Source organism: Lissotriton helveticus, chromosome 9 (assembly GCF_964261635.1).
Source record: "Lissotriton helveticus chromosome 9, aLisHel1.1, whole genome shotgun sequence".
NCBI classification, from domain to species: Eukaryota; Metazoa; Chordata; class Amphibia; order Caudata; family Salamandridae; genus Lissotriton; species Lissotriton helveticus.
Window position 1 is genome coordinate 140,532,811 of NC_136070.1, and position 12,684 is coordinate 140,545,494.

General features: G+C 45.5%; 1 protein-coding gene across 1 annotated transcript in view; it reads right to left on the reverse strand.

Moving 5' to 3' along the window:
* Positions 1 to 12,684, reverse strand: part of MAPKBP1 (mitogen-activated protein kinase binding protein 1) — a 986,444-nt gene that overhangs the window by 944,945 nt on the left and 28,815 nt on the right. The gene's annotated exons all lie outside the window — the stretch shown is intronic.

Below are 12,684 nucleotides of genomic sequence, written 5' to 3' on the forward strand. Positions count from 1 at the left end.
TATATATACACACACACACACACACCCCCTGGGAACACAACATTTAAGTTAGTACACAATAAAACAATGAAAAGGCACAAAGGGGAGTAATAAATAAATTATATATATATATATATATATATATATATATATATATATATATACACACACACACACCTACAAGGGGAGTATTGTGCCCAAGACTTTAAATCAAATTGAAAGCAGGCACCGTAGGTTTCTTTTTAAGCTGCTCCTTACACTGAGCTGAGATACGCAACCTTAAAGAGGCAAGGCAATGGAATGAATCACCTACTTTTTGTTAAGACTACTGGTTGCCCAGCTTTATACGAAGGTACTTTGGAAACACGAAAGTGTGCTGTGCAGGCGCGCAACGCCCGTTGGGCTCAAAAGGCTTATGCCGCCACACCCCCACCTCACCCGCTTGAAAACCATTTGCTTGTTAACAAGGCTTTGTTGCTTTTTCACCCCTTCGTTTCCACTCTGCCTATTGCTGGAAGTATTAGCCCCTCTCCCCGAAATTTTTAGTACTAGTAGTCCCCCGCCCCCGAAATTTGGCTCTAGTTGCGCCTCTGGTGGTGTGATACGCAATTGGTCTGATAATTGTGGATCACGTCACGTGTAGAATTCCAAGTGGTCGTTATTTTTGCCAGGATCTAGAGTTTGGTGCACTGGTCTCTGCTGTGGGCCTGAACTATGATCCTGTGTCGCAACACATTTCTCAATGGCCCACAGTGTAACCCTCAAGCCGGAGATATATTCAGAGATTCCGTGGAGCAAACAGCCTCAGTAATACAAGTGCATGCACTAAATGTCCACTAACAAGGAAAAGTTAGTCGAAAGACTTCCAGATGGAAGTGTACCACATGAGCAAAAGCCAACACCAAGTATTCAAAGGAAAGCTCAGAGCAGGGAATAAGGGACAGGTTACATGCAATCCTCACCAGTTCAGGGTTTTAAGGTACATGACCAACTAAAATGGAGTCTACAACAGTAGGAAAATCTCCGGCTTTCTACCATATACACAACAAAAATAATTGCCATTAAACCAACTTTTATGGACACAAGCCAGGGATACGCCGGGTATTAGCAGAGCCCTCAGAAACAAAGAAGGGTCCGGGAATCACGTGCATTGCACAGACGGCGGAACTTAAAAAAAGCCACCAGGCAAACCATGTGAATACTGAACGATAACCGTATGCTAAACCATAGCTCCCCATTTTCAAGCAGGAACCAGCAGGTCTCAGGAGTGCCTCGCATTCAATGGGTGTCACCACCACCTGAAAACTTCGACCCTCATTCCAGCCATTCAAGAGATACTAGTGCAGTATTCCTAGCTTTAAACTGTGATTTGAGACCTGATGTGGCATTAACTGGTCTCCAGTTACAATGAGTAATGCGCCCCTGTCCGTTTGTCACTGAGAACCAGTCTCAGAAGCTCCATTTATTGGACAATAGCACTTTGACTTTTGGAAGAGTTCTTAGCCCCTCAAAACGGTGTTTAAAACAGGCTGGGTTTGGTTACATTTAGCAGATTCATATTCGCACGTGCCCAAAGCCACTAAAATGGTGTCCCAATTACATCATGGTCAGCTGAGAAACCAGCACAAGGGGCATCCCTATCAGATTAAACTCGTTATACAATCACATCCCATCACACCGCCACATTTGTGCCCCTGACTGGGGGCAGTAAATAAAGCCATACTAAGGACAGAGATAGAAGATTTCAGAAGGAGCAGAGAAGACACGAGCTCCCCTCACAGAATAACACCATCTCTACAGTGCCTTACCGAGAGAGTACTATACAGCGGTCAGGGCAATTCTTCAAGGCAGTGGTACTTGGTTTTGCGTTTAACTTTATTTTTGCTGTGCTACATTTTGCTGTAGGGAATAAAAAGCGATAGCACTTTAAAAATCTAGTTCAGACCTGAAAAATCTTAATGATCTAAAACAGTAAGCCAGTTTCAAACACCCAATGCCTCCAAGATTACGACTGGATTGTTCAGCCACAGCATCAGTTGGCAAGTCTACACACAAATGGGAGTAGCTGGCGCTCAATATACTACGTAGCTATCAGTGGTAAATAAAATATACCCTCATAAATGCCCTAAAATGTGGAGAAATGGGCTGTGTAACTCGTTGCAGATACTAGTTCGGGATCATTTTGGAGGATGGATTAGTGACTAAAATAACCTGTCCCCAATACACAGCGTCATACATTAAATGTTACTTTGTGTATAGTCCTAGGTAACACAGCTAAAAGACAACTGGGCATCATTCTCCCCCCATAGAGCCAGGAGGTACCAATGAACTGCTACTACTCTAATGACCCTTAGATTATGGTGGTGTCCTCCACATACAGAGGATGTGTATATGGACGTATTCTTAAACTGCCAAACACTTGGGCTATTGAGTTGGGAACAGACGTTTCATAACAAGAGTGGAATAAAGCCCTGATCTCAATCTCGAAGGTTCATATATTACGGTCAAGGAGGTGTGGTTTCAGAATATAAGAGGGGAAAAAAACCGGAGGTCACACAATATGTTGGCCAGAATATCTAGGACCAAAATATCAACAGGTAAGTATGTATATATTTTCTACACCCAACACTGCATATACATACCTTGATTTATATACATTTTCCAGGTATGTATATGTGGAGTTAAAAATAGTAAATTTATACCTCCCCCTGTGCACTTACCTACGATATTTTTGCTCCTCAATATTCTCATCACCATATTGTGCGACCTTGACATTATCTCCTCAATATTCCATACTACAGTCAGGGAGATGGTTAGAACCCCTTTCAGAGGACCACGCTGCAAGCAAGAGTTACCGGGCCCAACTGTGCTGGGCAAGGCCTTTTAATCTGAATGTCCCAGGGCATGGCTTACTAGGGACCCTGAGCAACTGGGCCAAGTAGTTCTTCAGCACCTGACTCTGGTAGCACACGTCGAGCAGTCCAAGGCTACCCGGGAAGGAGGTAGGTATAGGGCGAGCACATACACCTCAAAATACGCTCACCAACCCCAAAAAATTATTGCCCATTCAAATACTAGCTCTCATGCAAAATGGTATATTTATCTACTAACAAAAGTTCAATACAACAAATGTCAGATAATAGACAGTCTTAAGGTAGGCCCTTTAAGAGTTACCCAGGTCAGCTCCTTACCAATTTGCCAGTCTACAGATGGTTATTCCCCATTCCAGTTTCGGGCAAGCCAAGCTAGGCCCTACTAGTGAGTTCAAGTATTAGAAGTTCTAGGAGGAATTTTAGCAGCAGATATCCACGTGTCCCTGCGCCTGGGTGTGTCAATCAGAACAAGTTCCCTCACAGCCCAACGGCCTGGCATCAGTCTTACTAGCACTCACTGGGCTTGCAGTCTGGGGTCCCAATTAGAAACCAGATGAAGCGGTGATTAATATAGACTAGAATCAGTGCTATATTGCTACTGTCCAGCTCGACAGTGAATTTAATAAAATGATCAAAAACCAAAAGGATAAACACACACTAAGGTGGGACACATTCCTTCGTCCTACATAATCACAAAACATGTACATTTAGACCAAAACATTCAGGCAAGGCAAAACCAGCTTGTAAAGAATGCAGTTAGTTTAGAACAAGCTTAGAGACGACAGCTGTTGCACTTGTTTTAACAATTCATTCATTTGCAGGCTGTTTGAACAAGTCGACAACGTTTCGATCCTTTAACGTAGTACTAGGATCGTCATCAGGACAGTATAATACAAGCCTGAAATTTGACAGAATCTGGTGCTCCAGGCGAATGTTCTTGAGTCTCCTGAATAATGCCCCCACCCTCACCCATTAAGAGTACCAAGTCCTGGGTGAAAGAGGCAGAACTATCCTGAGCTTCTCCACGTTGATGTACAGTTTGTCTGACAATATGGAGGCTTAAGCTCCCCTTTTTTGTAATTAATTTCCAGATGCACATTTTTTTTGTTTTCTTTGAAGCGCTTGTTTTGGGGGTTGGACACTCAATTGTTCACTCCTTTGTTGGGCTCTTCCTCCAGAGGCCAGTCTATCATAGCAGGACAGTCTCCAATCTGGATAGCCCCAAATACAGCCCAATGGAGTGACTAGTTATTTACACCTGGATATCCGTATCAGTGATACATGCATCACAATGTTACCCAAGGGGACCCAGCCCTCCTCTTTATGATTTCATATGAAATGAGGAAACTGAAGTGGTTCAACCTGAATATTTGCTGGCAATGCAAAACGGGTGAGGGAAATATCAAGCATAGGTTAGAACATCTTTTTGGCAGAGAAAAAGACAATTGGCTCGATTACATTTGAGAAGGCAAGCATTTCTGAGATGCTTACAATTCAATCTTTAACAATAATAGTTACTCCAATAGAAGATTAGACTAGTGACAGTGAAAAATGGCTACTTTTAAAGGGACATTCACATAAGATGGGTTGCACTCCTTACTTCAAACAGCTTAATCAATGTCTTTTATGAACCTATATTTTATTCAAGCGGCGTGCACACTGTTTCATGCCAAGCCCACACGGCATGTGTAAACGAAACACCAAAACGGTGGGGCTGCCTTCTAGCCCCACTCCAGTTGCAACAGCCTTATTTTTAACAGCGCATTTGCATCCATTTTCTTCATTTAAACAATGTGTCATTTCTTATTCGCAATCTTTTCCTGTTGTTCTTTCTGATTAATGTTACATTTAGTCATCCATTTTCTCTATACCCTCATGCAAGGGAGTGCTAATTTTCAAAGTTTCTCATGATCTGGCGGGCCATCCGAACCTCATTTCCAAAATCACGAACAAAAAGCGTGGTTCTTAGCAAGCAGTATATTTTATTTTCCAATGCATTTCGGACCCGCCAGGTCCTTCGTCAGGGAAATACTGTAAATAATAATTGGACATACTTTAGCACATCTCATTTATAAAATTGAAAAATTTCAAATACATACAGTGTCACATTTCATCCTTCCCAACTGTATTGTATTTATAAACGCTACCACAGCATGCAGACTTCTTTCATGAACGATCTATGACAGCTGCCCATTCCCCTGCTATAAACATCCTTTCACTCTGTTTATTTTCCCTCCAAGTCAGCACGCCTACTACCTATTGCGCTGTCGTCTTCCTGTCCCTTATTTTCCATCACTATGTGTGAAACACATTACGTTCCTGCAAACTACCGACTGAACTTCCCCACGTTTCTCCCCTTCCTGCCTTACCCTCGTCTTTTACTCTCTTTACCTTTTGAAAACCCGCAGTGAACTCACTTGTCTAAACATACCTTCCCCCTTCACCCCTTCACAATCCGTAATTCACAACTGTTGGACTTGGCCTTTTTCCCCCAAAATTTTTCGCTTTTGACCCCCTAATTTGAATGTCTCCCCCATGGGATTAAACCTGTATAGGCCATGAGTGGTGTGAGACCCCTTTTGAAAAATGTAATTACCTGACATAATGTGAGCCCTTGTAAAATCCCCCATTTTAAAACTGCACTCCCATTTTGGAAATGTACCTGACTGAAATGTATTGCTTTTAAAATGGATGCCATGGCCATGGGTTTTGCCACTGGACTGACATAGGTCAGCGGTCTAGATAATATTACCCAGCTACCCCTAGTTTTGGAGGGAAAGCCTGGCACCCAGGGTGCTCACCCCCTCCCCTAGAACCAGTTTAGGCTAGATGTGCCAACATTCTAGAAGGTCCTGGCACTGCCTGGGAGGAGGGTATAAATAGGGTGAAGTGTCACCAGAGAGTCAGTCAGCGCTGGGACAAGGAAGGGAGGGGGACCTGCTGTGAGGTGCTACCGCCACATGGACCTGTGAGCTGGGCCCTGCACCCCTATAAACCCCCCCGCTGCTGTCCCCATGGGCCCCTGACAAGGGAGGACTCTTCATAGGTCCCTGACGCTGTGGGACCTTGGACTACGCCAGCGCTGAGGGAAAAAGGTACCCAGAAGAGGAGGAATGCTGTGGGCTTGAACCCCCCAGGAGGTGAGGAGTGTGCCCCTGGGGCTGGCTGTGGAACTGTTCGCCCCCCCCTCCGTGAGGAGCCTACTTAGAAGCCCTGGGTTGCCTACCTAAGCGCTGTAAACTCCAAGACTGTTGCTGCCCTGACCTGAACTGTCCTGCCTGGAAAGCGCTATAATTTGGAAGCGCTAGAGAAGGACTGTGAGGAGCTGCGTGTCCCTAGAAGCCCTGAACTGCCTCTATTCTGTTGGGCAGAGGGAGGAGCAGTGCGCTGTGAATAGCGCCGTTTTCGCTGTTTTCTGAGGAGACTGGCAGCCTGTGAATAGCGCTGTTGTGGAGGCGCGCTTTGGGCCGATTTAAATAATTAATTAAAAAGGGAGCCTACCCCTTGTCGCAGCCGGAGATCACCGTCGCAGCCCGGGTGCTGAGGAGACTGTGAGGGGACTTTATAACAAGAAAGGGAGCCTACCCCTTGTCCTGTCCTCGCGCTGTGTGGCAGCGCCGAAAATCACCGCCGCAGCCCGGCGCTGTCTTGAGGAGATTTCCCCCCCCTTGCTGGGGTGTGCAACGTTGCGGCAGCCCCCGATGCCAGGAGGGGGCCGCCGAAGCTGAGAGAGGGCCGCGCTAGGCCCTGAAGCCGTTCCGGCCCGTGACACGTGACGAGGGGGCCAGGCTGCGTCATCGGCCCGCCCCCGCCGCGCACGGATTGGCCTGCGCGGCCGTGACCTCTGAAGGCCGCGCAGGGATTGGTGGTTGGCCGGGAAGGCCCGGAGAAGCTGAATTCAAGCCCCGGGTCCCCGTGAGGAAGGAGGGGGACCCGGGTGAAGAGTCGTTGCGGGGCCCCGTGATCGCGAGAGGGGAGCCCCGATTGAGATTGACCGGAGCAGGAGCCTACCCTGCCGGTCTATGCCCTGAGTGTGGGGCCGGGAGGATAGGCGGGGCCGGGAGGATAGGCGGGGCCGGGGCACACTGTCGGTGCTAGCCCCGCCTCCCCAAGCAAAGCAGGGCACCACGAGAGCAGCGCGTCGCCTGCAGGGCTCCGTGTGGTGGAGGAGCCCTGCCATCACGCACAGGAGCCGGCCGGAGGAAGTCTGTATTCCTGCGGGGCTCCCAGCCAGTGAGGAGAGCCCTGCACACCGGCACAGTGGAGTCCTGGGCCCCCGTGAGAAAGGTGGGGCCCGGCTGTCATTCTGAGAGAGAGGAGGGGGCATCGAGGCAGATTGCCGGTGCCTGCCCCCCTTCACGGAAAAGAGTCATGCAGGGGAAGAGGACCCCCGGAGTAGCCCGGTGAGTGGGGCTTTAATTAAACTGTGTGGGGAGTGAAGAGGGCAACGGGGCACAGGGTCGGTGCTCGCCCCCCTCTCCCCCGGGAGACATTGTAATTGAGCTAGTGGGCCCTAATTATACACCGGAGCCCCCGGGAGAAGTACTAGCAGGATTGCCAGGCCTCTGAGCTGGGCCATGACATTAGTAATCCCTGCCTGGGGTGACGAGGTGAATGCCAGCTAGTGTAGGGCTTGGGATTTGTGTTAGTGTGGCAAGGCCTAAGGGCACACCCCCATATAGGTTGGCTTGAGTGAGCTGGGAGGGAACAGATGCCTAGGGAACCTTCATTAAACGGTGCACCAGTGTGGAGGATTAGGCTCATGCTCATGGGTTAATGCCTAACATCGCTCTATAATGTGTAGGCTTAATGTTCATGCAGGGGATTGGCTGTTGTGTACACCCTGCTGTTTATGTTTATAGTGATGCCACCGTTCTGCCTGATGTTCCCTGAAATGTTAGGCCTGACATCTAATCTATATGTCTATACTCTGAGGAGGGTTTGCCCTAGGTTGAGGTTCATAGGCCTAAAGTCAGGCCCATGTTAAATGCATAAATGCCTTGTTGGCCTGATGAGTTATTCCAGGCCCCTGTTCAGGGCCCTTGATAATGAGCCAGCCAGGTTGATTCATGACAGGTGCTCCTGTCTAATATTAGATGTGCTGTGATGCTCTGTTTTCTTTTACAGGGGTGGGTTGGCGTGATTGTGCATGATATATATACCTATGCTAATGTGGTATTCTGCATTTACAACCCCCTAAGGATGAGAGCCTGAGTTGGCCCCGCCAGATTGGCTCCAGGGCTAATGTTTATTTAACCATCCCTTTTTCCTTGCAGCATGGACTTATGGACTCATCCCTTTTGTCCCATGTAAATAATTCCCCATGATGTACTTGGCTCTGGCGCCAGTTGGCGCCTTGTTGTGACTACCACTATTCTATTTCTTTTTACCTTGCAGGTTGGAGATAACACTAAACTTATTCTTTTCCAACCAAAGGTGGTGTCGTGACTCTTTTGTGGTGTGATTGGTGTGTCGTCTGTGGGTACTGCGTGAATGCTTCACATGTCCTCGAAGTTTGGCCTGCCCGCTTGATGCCATGCTACCCCCTTTGAGACGTGGGCAACCCCCATTTCCAACAACAACCCTCCACATTTCTCTCAGGACATACCTGCTTAATTTTCAAACATCCTCCTCCATATCGAAAGACGATTTTATGCCTCCCCACCTTTTAAGCAGTGCGCTCCCTCTTGACACGCCCAAATAATCACTCGCACCTGGGTGACCGGACATTTTTCCAGAATGCCTACAACTCCCATAATCCTCCTACTAACTCCCTTGCCCATGCTAACGTGGTTTCTGTCTCCCCAAACTCTGCGTTACTGAAACAGTCACATTAACTTCGTATCATTCAAACGGATTCATGTGTTTGCTTCCATATTACACGGTCCATAAAAATGTTCACAATATTATTCGTTCGTTATCTGACTCATCTTCCAAAAATAAAATATTGGCTTAATGAACCCATATCTTCCTCCTTGCATGAAGTACGTTCTCATTCCTCTCGTTTCCTTCTGTTCACGTGTTGATTTATCACTGGGTGCAAACCCGAAGGGGCTAACCAATGAAACATTCACATAAGATGGGTTGCACTCCTTACTTCAAACAGCTTAATCAATGTCTTTTATGAACCTATATTTTATTCAAGCGGCGTGCACACTGTTTCATGCCAAGCCCACACGGCATGTGTAAACGAAACACCAAAACGGTGGGGCTGCCTTCTAGCCCCACTCCAGTTGCAACAGCCTTATTTTTAACAGCGCATTTGCATCCATTTTCTTCATTTAAACAATGTGTCATTTCTTATTCGCAATCTTTTCCTGTTGTTCTTTCTGATTAATGTTACATTTAGTCATCCATTTTCTCTATACCCTCATGCAAGGGAGTGCTAATTTTCAAAGTTTCTCATGATCTGGCGGGCCATCCGAACCTCATTTCCAAAATCACGAACAAAAAGCGTGGTTCTTAGCAAGCAGTATATTTTATTTTCCAATGCATTTCGGACCCGCCAGGTCCTTCGTCAGGGAAATACTGTAAATAATAATTGGACATACTTTAGCACATCTCATTTATAAAATTGAAAAATTTCAAATACATACAGTGTCACATTTCATCCTTCCCAACTGTATTGTATCATGAAAGAAGTCTGCATGCTGTGGTAGCGTTTATAAATACAATACAGTTGGGAAGGATGAAATGTGACACTGTATGTATTTGAAATTTTTCAATTTTATAAATGAGATGTGCTAAAGTATGTCCAATTATTATTTACAGTATTTCCCTGACGAAGGACCTGGCGGGTCCGAAATGCATTGGAAAATAAAATATACTGCTTGCTAAGAACCACGCTTTTTGTTCGTGATTTTGGAAATGAGGTTCGGATGGCCCGCCAGATCATGAGAAACTTTGAAAATTAGCACTCCCTTGCATGAGGGTATAGAGAAAATGGATGACTAAATGTAACATTAATCAGAAAGAACAACAGGAAAAGATTGCGAATAAGAAATGACACATTGTTTAAATGAAGAAAATGGATGCAAATGCGCTGTTAAATATAAGGCTGTTGCAACTGGAGTGGGGCTAGAAGGCAGCCCCACCGTTTTGGTGTTACTTTTAAAGGGAGACATGCACGGCTAGGACATACTTTTTTTAATACTCTTTGGAGTAGATCTTTACATTAGTGAAACTTTATGATATTACTAGTCTTCTCGTGTTTTACATGAGAATGTCTAAGAAAAACTATATTTTAATATACTTGAATGTTGAATTTTCCCACAATGCTATTGACAGAAGATACTGCACAGTTTACTCTACATAAAATTCTAATATATAGACATAAAAAGCACCACCAAAATTTTACAAACAGTCTCAGAAGGAAACTTAGGGAAAGGGTAGTGATGAGCGACAATATTTAAGCAATTAATATAAGATGTAGACAAATATGCTAAACTCGCTCACCAAACTGGAGGAACAAAAAAATGGGAGAACGACTTGGTGGAGTGAGAGAAGTTAAATGCTGGAGGCACTTATGTACCAGAGGGGGGTTGCGATGTAGCATGGTTTTCGGGACACTCCCTTTAAAATTCTGAATACAGGGTTTGGTCTAAAACGCAGATGCTGGTTTTGGGATTCCTAAACAAATTGTTTGAATTAATGTGTTCATGAGGAGTACATATTTCATCAAATATATATGGCAATGCCTGAAGCTGTAAAATTTGGAAATGCCCTGTGGGAGCTCTTGAAATTCTGCTCTCGGTATCTAGACTTGTAGGGATTTTTATGGAGGCACAAGGTGGAATTTTGAAATACCCCCAAAAAATATTGGCAAAAAACTAGCTGTGGTAGGCCAGCCCAGAAGAACAATTAGTCAATTGCTGGTATAAAAATATTGAACGGTGCATAAAGTCAAAAGGGGTGACACACAATAGCATTGGTTTGAAAAAGCATGGTGGGAGTCATTCGGATGACCTGAAACCATGCTAAAATATATTGATAAGACTAACGTATCTGATTACTATAACTTGCACTGATGTGAAATCATGAAGGAAACTTTAGTGGATAGGGGGCCCCAGCAGCACCAATATATAAATACTTTAAACATTTTGGAAAGGCAATTAGCTGGTCACCAAGTTGCACAAAAAAATGTACTCCTCACAGCCATATAAATTAGCCTTTAATTATTTAATGAGCAGCCATGGTCAGCTTTGCTTTTTTCATATGAGAGGGTTTTCGCTGAGAATATTTGCACGGCTATAAAGCTCGCTAAAGTGTCAGTTGCTCATCCTTCCACCACTACATCTGTGCCGTCATACCTCATTTAATTAACCTCGAAGCAGCAATCTCCCACCACCCACTCATTCCCTCCTACAATAAGACTTGTGATTGGAAAATGTGATGTTGCACTTATGACTCAGGTTTACACTTCGGTCACTCTCAGCCGGTGTGAAACTACTTATAAGGTTGTTTGGAGGAGGAGGGTTGGAGAGGGGTGTGCTTGGAGCAGGTTTGATGCACAGCTCTAATTTTACAACATGGTCAGTCGACTAACCTCAATTACATTCTTGGGGCCAACGTATAGAAAAGAAACAACAATGACATGGTTAACTTCCCACAAAGATTTTTGGTACTTGTGCATTATCCATAGTGACCCGTGGGGAACTCTCCTGCCTTTGCACACTTGCCTCGCTAAAAGGTAGCAATAACAAATCAGAGACAGCATACTCCAGAGTGCAGTAGATGGACAGCGATTAAGATACAACACAGTATGATCAAATCAGCCTTCTACACACTGGGAGCATAATGTAGAGGGCTGCAGTGGTGGTTGGTGGCATACAAAAATGGTGGGGCACACAGTCAAGCTCATAGAGTCACAATCCGAAATACAAAAACCACACACAATCAAAATTTATCGCGAGTCCGTAAGGCACCACATTTAACAAATAAAAAACAAAAAGTTACCTTAGCATGCAGCACGTCCTCGTGTTCTCCAGTCAGTGGCTCAGACTCCACAGAGCGCGAGAGCCTTCCCAAAGCAAACTACCTTATCCAATCCATAAACTGCTCTCATGCTGCTTCATTTGACTCGGCACTCCGAAAGGCACTGTGCATGCTCTCATGTGTTGGAGAGTCTGAATTGTGCATGTCGGAATGTCTGTAGCAAGCTAGCCGGCCGAATCGACATGCACACTTCAAACTGAAAGGGTCACTCGTTATTGCTGCCAATCAGCAGCAATGATGTACTGGCCCGGCCATGCACTCACTCGGTTCGGCAGAACGGTGGAAAAATAAAATGCTAATAAAATCACTTTACCACCATTTTATTTTTCCAGCTTTATACACAGCAGTGTGGGGGGAGCAACACTGCCCGTATGGAAGAACCGTCACTGGAAAGCAGTATGGAATTAAACCCTCAAAATAACGGACTCGCAGTCCACACCGTGGGCATGCTTCGCCCAACCCTCACCAACCTTAACATCCACCGCTCCCCTGACCAGGGCTTTAAGTGGGCCGGGTCTCACTGGTGCTGAGCACCAGCAGTTTTTTAAAGTCATTTTCTTTCTGGATTTCCCTTCTCTTTCTGAAACGCAAGGGCAGCAACATTGTGGTAGGGTCACCAGGGCTTTAATTGAAAGCTTTTTCAATATTATATGTAACGAGCCATAGTTGCAGCTTATTTATCTTATGCAACTAATAACCATTGACAAAGCCAATAGTCCTTACTTGTTGTAGGCATGATGTTACTGGTCTCACATATCTGGATGCAATGACAGAAACAGCAAAATACAACAGCCGCGGTCAGTAGTGGGAGTACCTGCCGGGCGGTGACGTGTGGAGG